Source organism: Nuphar pumila, chromosome 9 (genome assembly GCF_984573655.1).
Source record: "Nuphar pumila chromosome 9, dmNupPumi1.hap1.1, whole genome shotgun sequence".
Lineage (NCBI taxonomy): Eukaryota > Viridiplantae > Streptophyta > Magnoliopsida > Nymphaeales > Nymphaeaceae > Nuphar > Nuphar pumila.
Genome location: NC_143257.1, coordinates 26,139,777 through 26,163,481, shown reverse-complemented (window position 1 = coordinate 26,163,481; position 23,705 = coordinate 26,139,777).

The window sequence follows — 23,705 nt, the reverse complement described above, 5'->3', positions numbered from 1 at the left end:
ACGAAGCGATGGAAGTTGTCCAAGAGGCACACAAGGGAATTTGTGGTGGTCATGTCGGCTACCAAACGCTCGTCAAGCAGATCATCCAGGTAGGATATTACTGGAAAATCATGCAGCAGGATTGCCATCGATTTGTGAGGAAGTGTGTCAAATGTCAGATGCACGCACCTTCTATTCATGCGCCAACCACATACTTGCAGTCCGTGGTTTCTCCTTGGCTTTTTTCAATGTGAGCCTTCGAAGTGGTAGGCCCAATTACCCCTTCGGCTTCTAATGGCCACATATATTTTCTCGCAGCTACAGAGTACTTCACCAAATGGGTCGAGGTTGTAACTTTGCAAACAGTGAAAGGTCAACACGTGGTTTCTTTTATTCATAAGAACCTTCTTTGTCGTTTCGACGTACCACATGATATTGTGTCAGATAATGGCAGCCACTTCAAGAATGAGCAGATGAAGATCTTCTGTTCGAAGTTCAGGATCCACCATCACTTCTCAGCTCCGTATTATTCTCAAGGGAATGGCTAGGCAGAGGCCACCAACAAGATTTTGATCCGCATTCTGGAAAGAACGGTAAAAACAGGTCGCGATTGGCACGAGAAGATGCATGATGCGCTTTGGGCATACTGAACCACCATTCGGACACCAACCAATGCTACTCCTTCAGAGCTTCTCTATGGGACTGAGGTAGTATTACCTCTCCACGTTCAAAAGCCCGCATTCAAGTTTGTGTCGCTCATTGAACTCTCGCTTGATCAGTATCAACAACAGAGATTGGTACAGCTAGATCTGCTAGACGAGAAGAGACTTAAGGTAGTAGAGCATGCTCAAGCTTATCGTCAGAGGATAGCTAGACACTATGCCAAGTCCGTCATTGAGAGAAGATTTCGAGTTAATGATCTGGTGCTCAGATCGACAGCTCATTTCAAGCATCGGCCACGGGGCAAGTGGTCACCCAATTGGGAAGGCTCTTATGTGGTTAAAGAAGCATTGCCCCGCAATTTGTATCGTTTGATCAACGCAGATGGGGTGGAACTACCAGATCCAATCAATGCTCTGCACTTGAGATTTTATACTTAATTTCCATTCTAGCCTTTTGTACTCTTCAACGAGCCTTTTCAATAAAACAATGATCTTCTATCATTCTCACATTTTTTTCCATAATACTGGGGCATTTTATTTTATATACATTTATCTTCTTTTCAATACATGCAGGCAGGATCAGACAAACTTTTTGCTTCAATTTTGTCAATTTTTTATTAAATCTTTGATTAATATTTATTTTATCAATTTTATTCAATTTTATCAATCTTTTATCAATTTTATTAAATTTTATCAATCCTTATTCTCATACCCTTTCAGGTTAAGGGATAAACCTGATGGCTCTTTTCAATTAGGTACTCTTTTATTCTTCATCCCCTTTCAGGTTAAGGGATAAACCTGAACCTCGTCGTGCGAGGTCCTTTTCTTTTAGTACGGGGGATAATCCTGAAGTCTTTTATCATCAATTTTTCCTCAAATTTCTGCAAACTTCTCACCAATCTTTTTCAATTTTTATTGTCAATTTCATCAATTTTATTGATTCTTCTTCTTCTTTATTAATTCCTTTTATCCTTTATCAATCTCTATCAATTTTGTCGATTTTGTCAAATTTTTATTCAGGATAAGGGATAATCCTGGAAACTGCCATAATTAAATTCAAATCTTAGGCCATCTTGGGTCAAGGATATTGAATAAAATCCCTCATCTTCTTCATGATCGTCGGAATCTATTCATACCTTTTGTCAATTCTTCCAGAATCCGACTCCCGGGTTGGAATTATTTCCTTCTCATCTGAGTTTCGACTTAGGTTTTGTTTTCATTTTTATTTTTACTTTAAAGATCCGGGTTCCGACTTGGGTTTTTCCTTTTTATCTTTCGTTTGAAGTTCCAGGTTTTGACTCGAACTTTCTTTTTTATTCAACGCTCGTGTTGGAACCAATCATGGCTTTGAAGATTTGAGTTTTCAAAATCAGGTTTTCCATTTTATCTTTGTTTTTAAGGTCCGAGTTTCAACTTGGGTTTTTTATTTTATATTTTCGTTTAAAGATCCGGGTTCCGACTCGGGTTTTTTCCTTTATCTTCCATTTTCGTGATTTCGAGTTCCAACTCGGATTTCCCCTTTTGATCCAATGCAAGTATTGGACCAAAGTTTTTCCTCTCTTTTCCCTTTCAGGTTAAGGGACAAACCTGAACTTTCCCTTCAGAATAAGGGATAATCCTGAAACACCGGCAATCATTTTCGCTTCGATTTCCAAACATCTTAAGAGTGTCAGTGTGCTTCTTCAAAACCCAGTGCTTATACTAGTGCATTTTTCAAAACCCAGTGCTCATACTGGTACATTTTCCCAAAATCCAGTGCTCGTACTGGTATAGTTTCAAGACCCAGTGCTCGTACTGGTGTATTTTCAAAACCCAGTGCTCATATTGGTGCAGGTTCAAAATCCAATGTTCATACTGGTGCATTTTTAAAAACCCAGTGCTCGTACTGGTACACTTTCAAAACCCAGTGCTCATACTGGTGCATTTTTAAAATTCAGTGCTCGTACTGGTGTGTTTTTCAAAATCAAGTGCTCGTACTGGTGCATTGTCAAAATCCAGTGTTCGTACTTGTGCATTTTAAAAAATCCAACACTCGTACTGGTGCATCTTCAAAGTCCAGTGCTCGTAGTGGTGCATTTTCAAAACCCAGTGCTTGTACTGGTGCATTTTCAAAATCCAGTGCTCGTACTGGTGCATCTTCAAAACCCAGTGCTCGTGCTAGTACGTCTTCAGAATCTAGTGCTCGTGTTGGTGCATTTTTTAAAAATCTAGTGCTCATACTGGTACATCTAGCGCTAACGCTAGTGCCTGGCTGATTGATCAGTTAGCCCCTTAGGTTCAGTCTTTGTATTAACCATTCATCACAATTCAAGCTCTATATCTCAATTCTAACCTTCGGGTTACCATTTTGTCAAAAATCAATCTTTTTCTCTTGCAAAGGACCCTCTTCCAGGGAGAGTTCAAGGGAGCTCGTTCCCTTCGCATGCAACCATCTTTTTGTTCGCAAGAACCCTTTTCAGGGGGAGTTTGAAGGGACTCATTTCTTCGCGAACTGTTTGCAAAACAACAACCCAATTTTTTACACAAAGAAACCCTTTTCTAGGGAGAGCTTCGACGGAAGCCCGTTTCCTTTTGTGGCCCCCGATTTTCTCATATTTGTCCAACCCCTTCACAGAGGACCCTCTTCTAGGGAGAGTGTGATGGACTCGTTCCTCTGTGATACTTTTTCAACCTTGTTTTTGGCCACCTTTCCATAAGAGAAGCCTAGAGATAGGGAGTTTTGACAAAAACTTAATTTCTCTTTGAAAGTTTTGTTTTGCAAACACCTCCTCTTTTGGGAAGAGAGTAGTATTTCTTATTTCCCATTCAGGTAAGGGCTAAGCCTGAGTCTCTCTTTTTGGGAAAAAAGACAAGAGAATTTTGTCATGGATGTGTCAATTTGATATCAAACAATTACTTTCATCAAGGATTTCAAGAATATCTTGTCAATCTGCTATCAAAAACCATTGTTGATCTCAAAGCTTTTATTGCACAAAGAATTACCTTAAACTACCTTCATTATTATTTTCAAAAGGATAAGACTTTTGCGAAGAAAGAACTGAATTCAAGTTTTTTCTGTTGGCCAACCAAGAGGATGAAGAAAAATCTTTGATATAATCGGCAAAGGAAAATTCAACGATGTTAAAAAGACATAAGTGAATCGATATCGATCATAGCTATGGCACATTCTTAAAGATTTTCTTTTTGCAGTAAGACAGTGGAAATATCATGGGCAGTAAAAGAACCTACACAATCCATATCTCCTCAGACAGTTAAGCTACAAATCAAATATCTGCAAAAGGGATCTTTGAATTGTCGTCAAGATGAAGACGAATATGAGAGTTAGACCCCCGGGGCCAAAGAAGATTTGGATCATCTCCGAGATGAAGGAGTTTGTGATGGATCCTTCCAGGAAAAGTTCAGATCACCCTCGAGATGAAGGCGACTGCGATGAACCTCCCAATAAACCCTAAAAGATATTTGACTTTTGCTATCATCTAGAGATTTTTGACCAATGAGCCAATATCATCAGTATAATTCCTAAGAAAAAGAAGGATCGAAGCATCTCCAAGATGAAGAAGTTTGTGATGTACCCTTCTGTTATCATCGCAAAATTTTTACTTTTGCAAGTCAAACTGACCTTTGAAAAAGATTTTGAAAATAACTCGCCTCCATTTTTAAAATGCGGGAAAATTCCGTAGAATGGGACTCGCCTATCGGTACGAGGTTCAACCGTTCCTGCCACCTTTAACAGGGGTAATTGAACCAAGGATCAATCTTATGCTCTACTTTATTCAACTTGTCTAAATCATATTCTAATTTCTAAATGCACATAGAATCTGGCATGTGCTATGAATTTTCAGAAAATGCACATTTGAAAACATGATGTTTGCTTTGAATGATTGAAATATTTAGAAAATGTAAATCTTGGAAATGATATCACATGAAAAATCGTGAAATGGGATTTGAAATGTACTTCTGAGAGAAGTAAAAATCGATTTTGAGAAATCCTTGACATTTGGTGAAAATCGATTCTGAGAGAGTTGGTTTCTCTGAATTCAAACTTTGAAATTGAAATTCTAACTTAGAAAATTTGAATTTGGAACTTGGGAAATACTTGAAATATTCTTTGAAATTCAATGCTTTTGGGAAAATCGATTTTGCTATAAGACTTAGGAGATTTTGAGGAATTCAATTTCCTTGACTTGGATTTTGAATTGGAGTGGGAAATGCATGAAATGAATGAATATGAATTTGAGGATTTGAGAAATACTTTTTTGTATTTTGAGAAATGCAGTGCATTTTGAAGTTAGCCTAAGAGTGTAGGCTGAATGTGGCTAATGTGAAGATCACAAATCTAAGTATCATTCATATTCTGACTATGGCCATAAATACGAATTCCACCAAGTTTATAAACTTCATAGAAGCTAGTGCATGTGCCATCCGTGTAGACCATGGTGAGTTTGAATATGCATGAATCATTATCCATCACACATTGACATTATAAAAAAAATAAACTATATGCAATGCAACCTAAGCTAAGCAGGAAATATAAATTCTTATTCCAAAGTTTAATTACAAATTACATCACTATTGAAATTTAAATACATGAAATTAAAGTCTTCAATGTACCTGCAAAACTAGAAAACTTGTTAATGAAAATATGTTGGCTTCTCTAGATTTATCCAATAATATCAGGAAATTGTTGGATTTTGCTATAGATATAAGCCTTTTTGCCATGATTCCCTTAAATCAAAATTGATAAAATATGAAATAAAATTAAATAAATATGAAAGAGAAGATATGAAATTTCGAAATTGGGGTCAAAATGACCAAAATACCCCTAATAACAAGACTATGGCCTTGAAATTAGGATTTTTAGAAAGATATTTTGATAAAATGCAAGTTTTGAAATTTGAATGGAATAAACTAAGCTAAATATGATGTGACATGCTTAAATATGTGAAAATTAGGGTTAGGGATTTCGAAATTGAGGTCAAATGACCAAATTACCCCTGATAGCAAGACTATGGCCTTGAAATCAGGGTTTTCTAAAATAGATTTTGGTAAAAATTTGGGTTTTATGACCTAAATGAAATCAAATAACTAAAAAATTAAACCTAAAGTATCCTAAGATGCTTATGAACATAATAAAACCCTAAAACTACATGCTTATGCACGAAAATCCAATAATATCACAAAAGATATGATTTTAACAGTGTTTTTGGAATTCTTCGGGTACCCTGTTTTGCAATTTTATTAATTCAGACATCGAATGGATTCCAAAATTCATCAAATTCGGTACCTGCACTTGTTATAACCCTAATGTCGAATTGGAATTATAAAAATAATTTTTTGACATTAAATTAATCCAAAAATTGCATTAAACCCTAAAAATATGCTATTTTTGACCTAGTTCACCAACCAGTCTCAGTACAACACCCGAACTAGGGGTCAAATCTCCATGAAAATTTATGAAATTTTACAGAGACTAACTAAGAAGAAAAACAGAGATTTCCCAATTTACATATCGGAAAAAGCATCTCCGGTTAGGGAGAAACCCTTCCGGCAATCTGAGCTAAAATATATCACTTTTAACAGGGATTAAAACAGCTGTTTCAGATTGAAAATACAAACATAAATAGCAAACCTAAACAAAACTCTATGAAATTTTAATAATAAACAGTACACAGAAAAATAGCAATACTCACTTTTTACAGATCATGAATCGGATCTGTGGTTTGGGATTTATGACTAACACAAGTCTGATTAGGGTTTTGGTAAACCCTAACGAGTTTTAAATTTAAAAACAGATTCTCTGAAAGGGGAAAAATACTAAACAGTGATCAAAAAATCCGAAAATTTCACAGCAGACAGATCTACTCAATGTGAATCCATATCACTTTACAGATCTAAAATCGGATATAAGATGAGAGAAATATCATAACAGCAAGTTACCTTCTTGATTTTAACCACGATTTTAAAGCTTTAAAAACCCGATTTGATGTCTAATTTTTTTGACAGGGTTCCCGAGATCAAAATCCTCTAATTTTTCTACAGTAACTCAATAACTCATGCATGCATCACATATAAAAAAATCAGAAATAAACAATGAGTACTTTAATCCGAAATAACATTATCTTTACTATTCTAAACCTAAAACACACAGAAATTTAAGAAACTTGGAAAACCATGCATTAACTAATGTAAATCAATAAAATAAACCATAAAACAGTAAATAAAAATTATTTATATGCTATAGAACGTAAAACAAACATGAATAAACCATGAAAATAAAATAAAAATAGGGAATCAATGGCTGGAATTTGATATCACCTTTAAAACATAGATTTAACCCATTAAAAGGGTAAATCATATATTTTATTGGTTAATAATGTAAAGAATCATATTAAAATTAATTCTAATGGATTAAAATCTCTGTAAATCACCCAAAACAGGGTTAGATCACCTTCTTGGATCGTTCTTGCTGATTCTTGATGGTTCTTGAGGTGAAACCATGGTTGAATCCATGAAATAGGAGGTATTAATGGCTAAAATTGATTTAAAACTATTAAAAACATGAAATAAAAGCCAAAAATTAAACAAAATAATTACCTTGAGGTGGCTGCAATGGAGGAAGGGCTGGAGAGGAGAGAGAAGCTCCAAGAATCCCAAGGAGATCAAGTTGAAAAAATTGACCCCCCTATGGAGACTATTTATAGAATTTTTTTAGGTTTTAAAAATTGGGAATTTTGAATTTTTTGCACTCTAACAAGGGGGGGCGATTTTTGGGTGGAAAGACCTAACTACCCCTATCCTAAATTATCTAAACTAGTGCCTAATTAACCCCTAGACTTTCCTAAAAAATCTCCAAATGTAATGCCACTTGGCATTTTCTACATTTGGCTTTTTAAAACACCTTTAAAAACCTTTAAAAACACTAGTTTTAAAAACTAACTTTCAAAAATGAGTTTTTCAAAATGGTTTTGACTCTTCTAAACCTCTAACACTAACCAAGACATCAACTAACCCTAGTCTAGCCCTGACTAACTCGAATATGGCACCACCCCGAGTGGGCCCTACTTGAGTTTTTCACAAAGTGATTTTAAAACTTGAAATTGAAGGAGTTTTCAAAAGGATTTTCAAAGACAAACTTCAAAGTTATAATTTTTGAAATGGCATAGGGTTCTAACTAGGTTAGAACTCCTCTGAATATTGTGCCAACTGAGTGGGCCCACATCGATTTTTGAAATTTTTGAAATAAACACTGAAAATGGCTTTGAAAAGGGGTTAAAATCAGTATTTGAAATTCAAGATCTTTGAAAATAGGGTCTCAAGCGAACTGGAACTCCGAGTTAGAGTCCTGAACTCTTAGGACTCTGAGATTTTAAATTTTAGAATTCAAATGTAAAAATTTTTGAAAGATTTTATCGAGAAATGATGAAATAAGTCAGAAAACACAATCAGGGTTAGACTCCTAAGTCGACCGAACTCTAAAATAGAGTTTTGAACTAACTAGACTCTGTAAAATGACCTAAATTTTGACAATAATCGAAAAAGACTGAAAATGGAAGTAAAACAGATTTCAAAACAGACTCCTGACTGGATTAGGACTCTGGGATAGGGTCCTGATCGGACTAAAACTTTCAAAACTTTGAGAAATTTGATGAATAGAGGAATTCAGAAGCGACACCACCTCAATGGGTCTCATCTGTGAATTGAAATTGATTAAAATTTGAATTTGAAATGAATCCAGATGGTTTCCTTGAGAAAATATTTCGAAATATAAAGTCCTGGGGTTGGAAAATGACAAAGTATTGAATAAAAACCCAGGTTTTGAAATTGATTTTGAAATAAAAGCTTTAAAATTCAAATTTGGATTGAATGTTTTGAAATAGGAGTGCTGGATCTCGAAAATGAAATGCAATGACATGCAATGCTATGCAATGCGATGGAATGATATGCAGAATACATACAATGATATGCAATGACACATGAAATGGACAAACACTGGATGAGGGTGAAAATTTGGGGTGTTTACACCTTCCATGAAAAAAAGAAAAGTTAGGACATCTCCAAAATGAAGGATGATGTAATAAGCTTCCCCCAAAAACCCAAGAAAGCTCCATGACTCAAAAGAGTGCAAAAATATCATCATGGGAAAAGCCCCAGGATATCAAACTGCCAGAAAATTATCTTTACCTATGTGAAATCTTCTATCAATATCTTTCCATTTAATTGCTTTTATGAAGCTAAGAATATTTCCTTGCTTTTCATATCAAGGAAATTGACATCTTCCTTGTAGAAATTCAACAGCAACAAATTTAAATTTGATTCTTGATTCTACGGAGTTAGCCCCATTTGAGTTAATACTCTAGGTAGAAAGAGGTGATATTCTCACACATATGAGCACAATTCAATCATTCTGAATCAACTACAATTTTTGGCATCTTATTGGCAATACTTCTAGTTATCCCGACATGAAGCAAGAACTTGATGTTCGTCTTTGACATATCTTGACGTCATCCCTTATCTGAACTAGAAAGTCCTTTCCTTCTGTTTGATCTGAGTCTCTCGGATCTGCACACTTCCCTGTGTTCCCCACTGTCCCGCCATAGACAGTTTTTGCTTAGAATAAGGGTTAAACCTGAACTTTCTGCAAGAGGTCTTTTGTTTTTAAAAGTTGATTTAGTCTCAGCAATGAGGCGCCCAAGATCATTCATTTTCCAAGCTTTAGGGAACCCCATTTTTCCTCTTTTTGCAAACCCCTCTTGGATTTGTTGTGCAAAATCCAGAGGTCCCATCACAGTTTCCTCACTCCTCGAGGATTCTGTATCCATTCAGGCTAAGGATTAAACCTGTTACCTCGCTCCTTGAGGTATCATCCACTCAGGTTAAGAATCGAACCTGAAATTTCTGCGAGAGGTTGTCTATTTTTAAAAGCTGATTTAGTCTCAGCAATGAGGCGCCCAAGAACATCCATTTTCCAAGCTTTAGGGAACCCCATTTTTCTCCTTTTGCAAACCCCTCTTGGATTTGTTCGTCCAAACTCCGAAAGTCCCATCATGGTTTCTTCGTTTGAGGATTTTGTATGGTCGACCCCTTTAGGCTAAGGGTTAAGCCAGAACCTCGCTCCTTGAGATATCGTCCCTTTCAGGTTAAGGGTTAAGCCTGAACCTCGCTTCATAAGGCATCTTCCGTTCAGGTTTGGGTTAAACCTGAGCCTCGTTCCGACAAGGTAGTTCTCTCAGTCTCATCATGGTTTTCCATCGTAGAATCCACGTTCTTCATAGCCATCCAAGAAAGGATCATACTTGAGCTTCATCTCACGAGGCATTTTTCTCAAAAATGTCCCATCAAGGTCCTCATGTATTCCTTTCCCCATTCAATTCATCTTGATATATCTTCGTCCCATCCAGGTTAAGGGTTAAACCTGAGTCATTCCAAAAAGCTGATCTTGTCTCACCCATGAGACTTGATCAAAATTCTTATTTTCCACCATTTCGGGATCTTCGCCCAAAGTTTCATCATGATTTCCTCATTTCTGATATCCAGTCATATCATTTTCGAGGATTTGGTCTCTCCAAAACCATTCAGAATAAGGTATTGAGCCTGAAAATGACAAATCCTTCCGCACCCAGTTCAAATTCTCTAACTGGGGCATTTTTCAAAATTTGGAGTGTTTTCTTTGCCACTAAGCTCAGCTTTCAACCGACTTAGTAGCAAAGAGGGGCATTTGTGAACACCCCAAATTTTTTAAAATTTTGTAAATATTTCCTTTTTGCCCCTGGCCCCCATTTTCTGAATAAATGAAGTCTGTTTCAATCTAAATACCGGTTTATTCCTTGGGTTCACTGGAATCAAAATCCATTTTTTTTTTATATATCGGATTTGCTCTTGGATCCGGATCCACTACCAAGTTCCAAATCTGAGCCTCGTTATCTAATTTTCAAAATTAAATTCGCAAAAATATCAAAAAGAATTTCTGAAAGTCTCAGACAGTCGATCCGGTGTCCATTTGGATTCGATGATCTGTATTTCTCGATTCGAGGTTAAAAACTTGAATATTTGCTCAAAACCCAAGTCCAAACCTGTTTTATGAAGAAATTTCCAAAAGTTTAACCCTGAATTCTCAGAAAACCCCTCTTTTGTAAATATTTCTCAAAAATACAAAAAAAATAGTTTTAAATCCCTTATTTTCTTTCAGTTTTAGAGTTTTTATTTCAAAAACACAAAAAATTATAAAATACAAAAGAATAGTTAGAAGCCTCTTTTTGCGAAAATTTTCGTATAAACTTCTTTTTTAGAAAACCCTTTGGAAAAGAATCACTTTCTGAAAATTTCCAAACGCTTCCCGGACCTGATTCGTAAAAGAGCCCAATAGTCTCTCGTTAAAGGAGAAACTGTAGGGAAAACCAGGGATCGCGCTTCATCTGCTATCGCCCCCCCCGTCGTCCATCAATCTTTAACTATCTTGCCCTCTCGATCCTTGTTCTGTCTCTTATAAAAAACGAGTGCAGAGGACTCATTGATCATCGATCTTTTGCCAAGCTCCATCACGTTTCCATCGGTCTTCACCATCGTACCTCCCCTCTCATCCAGGATCCCTACAACGCTTCGGTAAGTGCCTCTCTTCCTTTTCAGTTTTTCTTTTCGTTCTGAAATTTTCTGTTGATTTCCTGTTTTCGATCCCTATTAACGCACCTTGGATTGTCTATAACAATCCCAATACATCCCTATGTGACATTAACAGGATGATCCCATTCCGACGTTTCTATTTGTTTCCCTTTTCCTTATATGTCTTATTGATAATTTTTTATTCATGTGATTTGAGTATACATTCGCTTGAATTTTTTTTTCTTTTCTCATTTATTTTGATCCTTCATTTTATACCTATTTGATGGTCGGATCCCTGTTCATGTTGATTACCTGAAGATTTCTTGAGTGTCCATTCCCGTTTTGGTAACTGACGGATATTGATGGCCACGATAAACCTTGGCCTTTCACTTTTTTACCACGAATGATCTCCTTTCATTTTCTTTCCTGTTTTTATTTCAGCAATTTTGTGATTGGAAATGGCTAAAACACATCCTCTGAGATTGCATTTTTGTAAATGACAATCTGGAGCTGCCGGTTCATACGAGTAATCCATCTTCCTTGAGATCGCATTTCTGCAATCAATGATAGGAAGAGGTTACTCCTTCTAACGTTTTTTTTTAGAGGATATATCCCTTGCGATTCGAGATTCTGAAGCACCATCCCATCCCCTTGTGATCCCTTCAGACCAATGACTAAAGGAATTAGTCCTCGACTCCCTTTTGGGTTGCCAAAATTGAACTCGTGACCTTCATGTTGTTAATATTTATGACTGTTGCGTTTCAAGATACCCATAATAGTGTATACATATTATGGCCACCCCCATCCTTGTTTTGCATTCATTGCTCCGTTCAGCATTGTCAATGACATTGCGTCTCAGGTTACATGCTTTTCTGCATCTTTCTTACACTTCATTTTTTTTTACTCCCAAGTATGGAATTCCTTGATTCAGCATTATGCTAATGTTTGCTAAATGTCGTGCTCTGTTTCTTCACAGTGATTCATGTTTTCCCCCATTTTCACACTTTATTATGGTATCTTATCAGGACCACCCATGCTATCTTGTTTTCATCCGATTTATCCCAAATTTATCTGCTTCTTTGCCACAATCTGTCTGTTATGATCTTTATTGCCATGCGAAGTCATCAATCTCTTTTAGCAGTTTACGTTCCTTTAGGCCATGTATCTATAAACCACAAATCTGAAGTGTTGATCCATTTTAGTAATTTGCTTTTCGTTTGATTACATCTTGCCATTCATAACTTGAAAATACTTTTATCCTCGCAACCTCCACCTCCTGAGATTTTTTTTTTGCAACCTGCAAGTTACAGGTGGTGCCCCTTTAAGTCTTATCGGACTTGTAACGATGGAATGATTATCAGAGACCTGGATCTGATTCATGGGTCGATTCCAGTTATATGATTATCACCCCATGGTTGTCATCTGATTCCAATTCATCGGAATCCAATAATGTGTAATCTAATTTCGCTGATTTCTGGAAAATAATCGAATGAGTGTGATTAATCTTGCCTGATCTAAATGTCTTCTGAAGATGAGTGATATCTGGATGCTGAATTTTCATTTCTGGTCGATTGGAACTTAGTCATGATCATTAATTCCTTGCGAGTTTTGGGTCTGTCTGAGTTCATCAGTTTTGGTCAATGTTTTCTAAGAGGTTGATGGTGTTGAGTTACAGCAAAAACACTAGTTGAAAGATTTGATTAACCAGGATATTTACTATGATCTTTTACTAAAACTCCATTACATTTTGAAATGCTAGTTGTAACCTTGATTGTTTTATTGTGCTCTTTTACTGCATTTCCTGCGTGGTATATAATTCTGAGTGATATCTAGTAAGATAATCTGATAGTCTGATATTTGATATCAACCGATTCACTGAACATTGTGAACCAATGAATCAAGCGATCGATTACTTGAATCTCATACCTGGTAAGTTTGCTGGAATAACTGGATATTGTGTTAGGAATCATTGATATCTGAGTTTCCCGGTGTCCTATATGGGTGGCAAAAACTTTGCAGGAATCAGATGGTTAGTGTAACTTTTTAAGAAAAAAATATGCCCTTTTGAGAACTTCAAACTCATCAGACATGCTCGAGATCCTACAAAGGCCGTGATCACAATTACTCAAGACAAGAGACTTGTCAAAATGAAGAAGATGCAGTGGAATAGCTGTCTGACATACAGACTAGGAGCCAACCACGACCTGTGCTGGTGGCCTTGGATGTTGCTTGGTCTGAGTCAATCCTTCAAAAGTTTATTTTCAGAACGACAAAAAAAAAAAGAGGAGGGGAAGAAGATTTGCTTTTGTATCATGAACCAGGTTTGAGTTGCTTGATTCTGCTTACCCCTTGGGGAATGCCAAAAGAGAAGGATACCACGGATTTATTCTGTTATTCAAGCTCGCATTCATCATCACTTTTCCATTGCACTTACCTTACTACTGTGTACTTCCTTCTAGCTATCTACCTTCATACCTCCTGTTGTATCTACATACCCAGCAATGTTGCTGAAGTCCCTTTGCATCAGTAGCACCTTATGTTTCTTCACCTTCAGCCCTTCTGTAAAGGGGGATCACCAATATCACTAGGTACTCCACATTTGGTAGGTGAAACGATGCATTTGACCTTCACAGCATATCATCTCCCCTTATAGTATATTTGGTCATTCACATTTGACATTGCATTCCTACCCATTTCATATGCACGTCACCTGCTGCATTTGTATTCTTTTCTCTGTCAGCACTTAGCAATGGTATGTATATCATTCTCTGTAGCAACTCCCAACCATTTCTTGCAAAATCCACTGTTATCATATATCTCCTTAGGATCATACCAATATATGCTTGCAACATGCCTATACAATAGCTTCTTGCTGTCATTTTCCCCATGATACCTCCAATGTCACATACCACTGCCAACCCATATTCAGTCATTAGCCACAATATCCATTCTCCCTATCCTGTGCATAAGTTGCAATGTCATATGAGTGACATACGGCCTATATCACTCGTTGGATCAGTATATCATGCAATTAGGCTACGTTAGTTGTGTATTAAGTATTGACTTTAATCCCTTTGTAATCACTAATCTCCACACTAAAATGTTTTTATTGCTCCTTGATATTCTCTTAGTGTCGTCTTACCAAGCATATGTAGTAGTACTTTCAGTTTTAACACATGTTTAGTCTTTCTGCATTCACTTAGCATCCCCACATGCATCATAACATATGTTTTCTCACTGGTTTGGTGCATCATATACCTGTGTTAATATCCATTTCCTCATAGACATTTTAGGTATCACTATAAGCATTCTAGTTTTGAAAGAATTTATGGATTCCCCTCTATACTTTGTGCGGTGCTAACTCTATTTTGCAGGAAATGCATGAAGAAATACCATTTTCTTTCCTAGAAATAAAAAAAAAACTTTACAATTTCAAATTCAAGTTGTAATAAATAGACTATAAATGAGAATTGTACATTCCTTGCACTAGATTAGAATGTATGAGCATGTAAATATCATAAATTGCTTGTTTCATATCATTTTGCCTTTATTTTCCAAAAACCCACAAATGGGAACACGAATGGCACGTGCACCATTCTAATAGGAGGTGATTAAATCCTAAGTTGATGATTTGCATCAATGACCATAGTCAAAATCTGAACAAAACTTAGGATTTTTATCTTTTATGGAATCACATTGGATCCACACTGAATCCTTTTAAAAAATCATCATGTTTCCAAAATATTTTTTTCTTCCTTTATTAGAGTTTAATTTAAAATTAACTCAAGATATATATCAATGGCCATAGTCAGGATATATTGAGGGTTAATTTCATCTTAAACCCTATAAAGGCACCAAACTTGAATTTAGATATGATTATTATATAATACATTTTATGACCATAGTCAGAAATGTATTATATCTTCATTCTTATTTTAATTCACTTAAAGAATGAAATATGTTTTTCAAAACCAATTTCAAATTCTTTAATTCATTTGATCATTTAGGGTAGAATTACATCATATTCTTCAAACATTTTTTTTAAAATCCAAGTGATTTTGATATATATTTTCAAATATCTTCTTCATTTCTCAAATCAATCCTCAATTTCCATTTCAACTCATCTTTTTATCTCATTTCGAAATTTCAAAATTCAATTTCAAAGTCCCATTTGACTTTGAAAATTCGAATTCACTCTTATATTCCAAATTCAATTTCCAATCCAAATCCAATTTCAAAGTTCAATTCAACTTTGAAGAATTCAAATTCATCTTCATTTCCGGGATTCAATTTCAAATTCAGTTTAGCATTTCAAGTTTCAAAGTTCATTTTAAACTTTGAAATTCCTGATTCATCTTCTGATTTCAAAACTCAAAGCTTTAAATCATGTTTATTTTTTTCAAAGTTCTATCTAAAGATTGAGTCTTGACTCTCAATTCAAAATCAAGGTTTTGAGATTGTTTCTAAATCTCAAAATTCGATTTTTCCTAAGTTTTAAATTCAATCTGGGTTTTCAAAACCCAGATCCATTTTCAAAGTCCCATTTGGTTTTTTAAAATCCAATTCATCTTGGATTCTAGATTTAGAACCCAGTCCCACCTTGGATTTAGATTTCAAAATCCAATCTCCATTTTGGATTCGAGACTTCGGATCCAATTCCATTTAAGATTTCAGATTTCGGATTCAACTCCATCTTGAATTCTAGACTTCGGATCCAATTCCATTTTGGATTCCAGACTTCAGATCCAATTCCATTTAGGATTCCAGATTTCAGATCAAAATTTCATTCCAGATTTCAAAATTATTTCATTTCCAATTCCCAATTCCAAAGCCAATTTCAAATCTATTTTCTCAAGCCTAAATTCGAATTCAATTCCTGTTTTAGGTTCTGAATTCAAATTTTCCCTTTTCAAAATCGATTCTTGAAAATCGATCCAAATTCAAAGTCCATTCTGACTTTGAAAATTCATTCTTATTCCAAAATTCAAAGTCTAAATTTCTTTTCTTTTTATCTGAAGGCTTATCTTTCCAAATTCTGATCACTCCAAAACTTGGAATTTCAAGTCTCTTCTTCCAGATCTATTTCAAAATCCAAGTTAGATTCAAAATCTAACTTTTTCAAACCAATTTCAAAAGCCTTTTGAATCATTTCTTCATTCCATTTACTGAATTTATTTCAAAATCACTTGAAAAATCCCAAAATTTCTAAACTATTTTTCTCAAAAATCATACATCTTTGCATTTGCACAAGCACGATTCTTTGTGCATTTTAGACTTAGAATAAATTCTTAAATAATATTTAGGCAAAGCAAAAGGTATAAATTTGATCCTTGGTTCGATTACCCCTGGTAAAGGTGCTAGAAATGGTCGAACTTCATACCGACGAGCGAATCCTGTCTCTCCATTTTTCCTGCAAATTTTCAAAACGGAGGCGAGTGATTTTCAAAACATTTCTTTGGTCAAATGAGACCTTGCAAAAGAGTTCCTCTCTCTTCTTTCTTTTCTTTTCTCTCTTCTTTTCTATCTTTTATTCCTCTTTAAAAAGGGAATAGAGGCTAGAAAGGCAAAGAGAAGGAAATGGAGAATGAGAGAAAAATTTTTGCGATGATCACAATGGGTCGAGGTTGTAACTCTGCGAACAGTAGAAGGCCGACACATGGTCTCTTTCATTCACAAGAACATTTTATGTCGCTTCGGCGTGCCACATGACATTGTGTCTGATAATGGTAGACACTTCAAGAATGAGAGGATGAAGACCTTTTGTTCGAAGTTTAGGATTCGTCTCCATTTTTTGGCTCCCTATTATCCTTAAGGGAATGGTCAGGTAGAGGCTACCAACAAGATTTTGATCTACATTCTGGAAAGAACTGTGGAAATAGACCGTGATTGGCACGAGAAGATGCACGATGCACTTTGGGCGTACCGAACCACTATTCGGACTCCAACCAATGCTACTCCTTCAGAGCTTGTTTATGGGACAGAGGTAGTATTACCTCTCCACATTAAGAAGTCGGCATTCAATTTTGCATCGCTCATAGAAGTCCCGCTCAATCAGTATCAACAACAGAGGTTGGTACAACTTGATCTGCTAGATGAGAGAAGACTCAAGGTCGCAGAGCATACTCCAGCTTATCGTCAAAGGATAGATCGACACTATGTCAAGTCCGTCATTGAGAGAAGATTTTGGGTTAATGATCTAGTACTCAGATCGACAACTCATCTCAAGCATTGACCACGGGGCAAGTGGTCACCTAATTGGGAAGGCCCTTATGTGGTTAAGGAAGTGTTGCCTCGAAATTCATTTTGCCTGATCAATGCGGATGGGGTGAAACTGCCGAATCCTATCAATGCTCTACACTTGAAGAAATTTTATACTTAAAAATATTCATTCTAGCCTTTGTACTCTTCAGAGAACCTTTTTCAATGAACAATAATCTTCTGTCATTCCATTATTCTTCTCCATAATACTGTGGCATTTTATTTTGTATATACATTTGTCTTCTCTTCAACACATGCAGGCAGGATCAGACAAACTCTTTCTTTAATTTTATCGATTTTTATTAATCTTTTTGTCAATCTTTATTAGTTTTATCAATTTTTCATCAATTTTATCAAATTTTATTGATTTTTCATCAATTTTATCATTTTTTATCGATTTTCATTCGTCTCTCCCTTCAGGTTATGGGTAAAACCTAAACCTCGTCCCCCGAGGTATTCCCTTTCAGGTTAAGGGATAAACCTGAACCTCATCCTTTGAGGTATTCTTTTACCCTTTCAGGTTAAGGGATAAACCTGAACCTCGTCCTTCGAGGTATTCTTTTACCCTTTCAGGTTAAGGGATAAACTTGAACCTCGGCCTTCGAGGTATTCTTTCTTTCCCTTTCAAGTTAAGAGATAAACCTGAACCTCATCGTGCGAGGTCCTTCTTCCTTTAGGATAAGGGATAATCCTGAAGTCTTTCGTCAACAATTTTGTTTGCCAATTTTTACCAATTTTACCAAAGGTCGTCAACCTTTGTCAATTCTTTATCAAAATTTTATTCTTCATTAATTTTATTAATTTTTATTGATTCTTTATCGATTTTTACCAATTCTTTTTATTCTTTATCAATTTTGTAAAATTTTGTCAATTTTTATTCTATTCCCCTTCAGGATAAGGGATAATCCTGAGACCATCCTAAATAAATTCAAATCTTAGACCATCTTGGGTCAAGAATCTTGAATAAATCTCTCATCTTCTTCATGATTATCGGAATATATTCATACCTTTTGTCAATCCCTCCAGAATCTGACTTCCGGGTTGGAATTATTTTCCTTCCCATCTGAGTTCCGACTCAGGTTTTGTTTTTCATTCTTATTTTTTTTTTTTAAAGATCCGGGTCCCGACTCGGGTCTCATTTTTATATTTCATTTCCGGAGTTTTGAGTTCCGACTCGAACTTCCTTTTGGATCCGATGCTTGCATTGGACCAATTGTTACGTCGAAAATTCAAGTTTTCAAACTCAATTTTCTCTTTTATCTTTTATTTTGAAGATCCGGGTTCCGACTCGGGTTTTCCCATTTTTATATTCCATTTCCAGAGTTTTGAGTTTCAACTCAAGCTTCCTTTTGGATCTGATGCTCGCATTGGACCAATTGTTACGTCAAAATATCAAGTTTTCAAACTCGATTTCCTCTTTTATCTTTTATTTTGAAGATCCGGATTCTGACTCAGGTTTTCCCACTTTTATATTTCATTTTCGGAGTTTCGAGTTCCGACTCGGGCTTTTTTTGGATCCGATGCTCGCATTTGACCAATTGTTACATCGAAAATTCTAGTTTTCAAACTCGATTTTCTCTTTTATCTTTTATTTTGAAGATCCGGGTTCTGACTCAGGTTTTCCCACTTTTATATTTCATTTTCGGAGTTTCGAGTTCCGACTCGGGCTTTTTTTGGATCCGATGCTCGCATTGGACCAATTGTTACGTCCAAAATTTGAGTTTTCAAACTTGATTTTATCTTTTATCTTTTATTTGGAAGATCCGGGTTCCGACTCGGGTTTTCCCATTTTTATATTTCATTTTCGGAGTTTTGAGTTCCGACTCAAGCTTCCTTTTGGATCTAATGCTCGCATTGGACCAATTGTTACGTCAAAAATTCAAGTTTTCAAACTCGATTTTCTCTTTTATCTTTTATTTTGAAGATTCGGGTTCTGACTCAGGTTTTCCCACTTTTATATTTCATTTTCGGAGTTTCGAGTTCCGACTCGGGCTTTTTTTGGATCCGATGCTCGCATTGGACCAATTGTTACATCGAAAATTCTAGTTTTCAAACTCGGTTTTCTCTTTTATCTTTTATTTTGAAGATCCGGATTCTGACTCAAGTTTTCTCCTTTATATATTACATTTCCGGTGTTTCGAGTTCCGACTCGAGCTTCCTTTTGGATTCGATGCTCACATTAGACCAATTGTTATGTCGAAAATTTAAGTTTTCAAACTCGATTTTCTCTTTTATCTTTATTTTTAAGACCCGGGTTCTGACTCGAGTTTTTCCTTTTATATTTCGTTTGGAGTTCCGAGTTCTGACTCAGACTTTCTTTTGGATCCAACGCTCGTGTTGGAATCAATTCTTGCTTTGAAGATTCGAGTTTTCAAACTCGGGTTTTTCATTTTATCTTTATTTTTAAGATTCGGGTTTCAACTCAGGTCTTTCCCTTTTATATTTCGTTTGGAGTTCCGAGTTCCTACTCGGACTTCCTTTTGGACGCAACGCTCATGTGGGAACCAATCGTTGCTTTGAAGATTCGAGTTTTCAAACTCGGGTTTTTCATTTTATCTTTATTTTTAAGATCCGGGTTCCGACTCAAGTCTTTCCTTTTATATTTTGTTTGGAGTTTTGAGTTCTGACTCAGCCTTTCTTTTGGATCCAATGCTCGTATTAGAACCAATTGTTGCTTTGAAGATTCGAGATTTTAAACTCAGATTTTTCATTTTATCTTTATTTTTAAGATTCGGGTTTCGACTCGGGTCTTTCCCTTTTATATTTCGTTTGGAGTTCCAAGTTTTGACTCGGACTTCCTTTTGGATCCAATGCTCGTGTTGGAACCAATTGTTGCTTTGAAGATTCGAGTTTTCAGACTCAGGTTTTTTATTTTATCTTTATTTTTAAGATTCGGGTTTCGACTCAGGTTTTTCCTTTTTATATTTCGTTTGGAGTTTCGAGTTTCGAGTTCCGACTCAGACTTCCTTTTGGATTTAACGCTCATGTGGGAACCAATCGTTGCTATGAAGATTCAAGTTTCCAAACTCAGGATTTTTATTTTATCTTTATTCTTAAGATTCGGGTTCCGACTCGGGTTTTTCCTTTTATATTTTCGTTTGGAGTTTCGAGTTTTGACTTAGACTTCCTTTTGGATCCAACGCTCGTGTTGGAACCAATTGTTGCTTTGAATATTCGAGTTCTCATACTCGAGTTTTCCATTTCATCTTTATTTTTAAGATCCGGGTTCCGACTCGGGTCTTTCCCTTTTATATTTCGTTTGAAGTTCTGAGTTCCGACTCAGGCTTCCTTTTGGATCCGATGCTCGTATTGGACCAAGCGTTTCTTTGAAAATTCAAGTTTTCAAACTCGAATCTTCCATTTTATTCTTTTATTTTTAAGATCCGGGTTCTGACTCGGGTTTTTCCTTTTATATTTTGTTTGAAGTTCCAGGTTCCAACTCGGACTTCCTTTTGGATTCAACGCTCGTGTTGGAGCCAATCGTTGCTTTGAAAATTCAAGTTTTCAAACTCGGATCTTTCATTTTATTCTTTTATTTTTAAGATCCAGGTTCCGACTCGAGTTTTTCCTTTTATATTTCATTTGAATATCCGAGTTCCGACTCAGACTTCCTTTTGGATTCAACGCTCGTATTGGAGCCAATCATTGCTTTCAAAATTTAAGTTTTCAAACTCAGATCTTCCATTTTATTCTTTTATTTTTAAGATCAGGGTTCCGACTCGGGTTTTTTCGTTTTATATTTTGTTTGAAGTTCTGGTTTCCAACTCGGACTTCCTTTTGGATCCAACGCTCATGTTGGAACGAATCGTTGCTTTAAAAATTAGAGTTTTCAAACTCGAGTTTTCCATTTTATCTTTATTTTTAAAATCCAGGTTCCGACTCGAGTCTTCTCCTTTTATGTTTCGTTTGAAGTTCTGAGTTCCGACTCGGGCTTCGCTTTTGATCCAATGCTCGTATTGGACCAAAATTTTCCTTTGAAAAAAAAAACAAGTTTTGGACTCGGGTTTTAAATCCCTCTCAAGTTAAGGGATAAACCTAAACCTCATCCTTTCAGGTATTTTCTTTTTGCCTTCAGGATAAGGGATAATCCTGAAACACCGGCAATCATTCCCGCTTTGATTTCCAAAAATCTTGAGAGTGTCGGTCTCCATTTCAAAACCCAGTGCTCGTATTGGTGCATTTCCAAAAATTTAGTGCTCGTATTGTTACATTTTCAAAATCCAGTGCTCGTACTGGTACATCTTTCAAAATCCCATGCTCGTACTGGTGCATTTTTCAAAATCCAGTGCTCGTACTGCTGTATTTTTCAAAATTCAGTGCTCGTACTGGTGCATCTTCAAAAACCCAGTGCTCATGCTGGTGCCTTTTCAAAATCTAGTGCTCATACTGGTAGGTCTAACGCTCATGCTAGTGTCCAGCTGACTGATCAGTTAGCCCCCCAGGTTCAGTCTTTGCGCTAATCGCTCATCACAATTCAAGCTCTAAATCTCAATTTCAACCTTCGAGTTATCATTCTATCAAAAATCAATCATTTTCTCTTGCGAAGGACTCTCTTCTAGGGAGAGTTCGAGGGAGCTCGTTCCTTTCGCATGCAACCATTTTTATTGTTCGCAAGAACCCTTTTCCAGGGAGAGTTTGAAGGGACTTGCTTCTTTGCGAACTGTTTGCAAAACAACCCATTTCTTACACAAAGAAACCCTTTTAGGGAGAGCTTCGACAGAAGCCCGTTTTCTTTTGTGGCCCCCCAATTTCTCATTTTGTCCACCCCCTTCACAGAGAACCCTCTTCTAGGGAGAGTGTGATAGACTCGTTCCTCTGTGATACTTTTTCAACGTCTTTTTTGGCCGCCTTTCCATAAGAGAAGCCTAGAGATAGGGAGTTTTGACCAAAACTTAATTTCTCTTCGAAAGTTCTGTTTTGCAAGCACCTCCTCTTCAGGGAAGAGAAGAGTATTTTCTATTTCCCATTCAGGTAAGGGCCAAGCCTTAGTCTCTCTTTTTGGGGAAAAAGAGAGGAGAATTTTGTCATGGATGTGTCAATTCGTTGTCAAACAATTTCTTTCGTCAAAGATTTCCAGAATATTTTGTTAATTTGCTATAAAAAACCATTGTTGATCTCAAAGTTTTTATTGCACAAAGAATTACCTCGAACTACCTTCAGTATTGTTTTCAAAAGGACAAGACTTTTGAGAAGAAAGAAGAGAATTCAAGCTTTTTTTGTTGGTCAACCAAGAGGATGAAGAAAAATCTTTGATATGACCGGCAAAGAAAAATTCAATGATGTTGAAAAGCCATAAGTGAATCAATATTGATCATAGCCATGACACATCCTTAAAGATCATTCTTTTGACAGTAAGACAGTGGAAATATCCTGGGCAATAAAAGAATCTACCCAATCCATATCTCCTCAGTCATTTAAGCTACAATCAAATATCTGCAAAAGAGATCTCTCAATTGTCGTCAAGATGAAGACAAATATGCGAGCTAGACCCCCGGGGCCAAAAAAGATTTAGATGATCGCCGAGATAAAGGAGTTTGTGACAGGTCCTTCCAGGGAAAGTTCAGACCACCGTCAAGATGAAGGCGAATACGATGAACCTCCCGACAAACCCTAAAGGATATTTGATTTCTGCTATCATCAAAAGATTCTCAACCCAAGAAACAATATCATCAGTATAATTCCTGAGAAAAAATAAGAAGGATCGGAGCATCTCCAAGATGAAGGAGTTTGTGACGTACCCTTCCCAGAAAAAAAGAAAAGTGAGGACATCTCCAAAATGAAGGATGATGTAATAAACTTCTTCTTGAAACCAAAGAAAGCTCAATGACTCAAAAAGAGTGCAAAAGATCATCATGAGAAAAGCCTCAGGATATCAAACTGCTAAATTGCCAAGAAACTTCTTTATTTATGTGAAATTCCTCTATCAATATCTTTTCACTCAATTGAATTTATGAAACTAAGAATATTTCCTCTCTTTTCATCTCAAGGAAATTGATATCTCCCTTGAAGAAACTCAACAGCAACAAGTTTGAATCAGATTCTTGATTCTACGGAATTAGCCCAATTGGAGGTAATACTCTAGGTAGAAAGAGGTGATATTTTTTATACTAAGGGTGCATATTTCAATTATTTTGAATCAACTATAATTTTTGCATCTTATTGGCAATATTTTCTAGTTATCCCAACATGAAGCAAGAACTTGATGTTCAT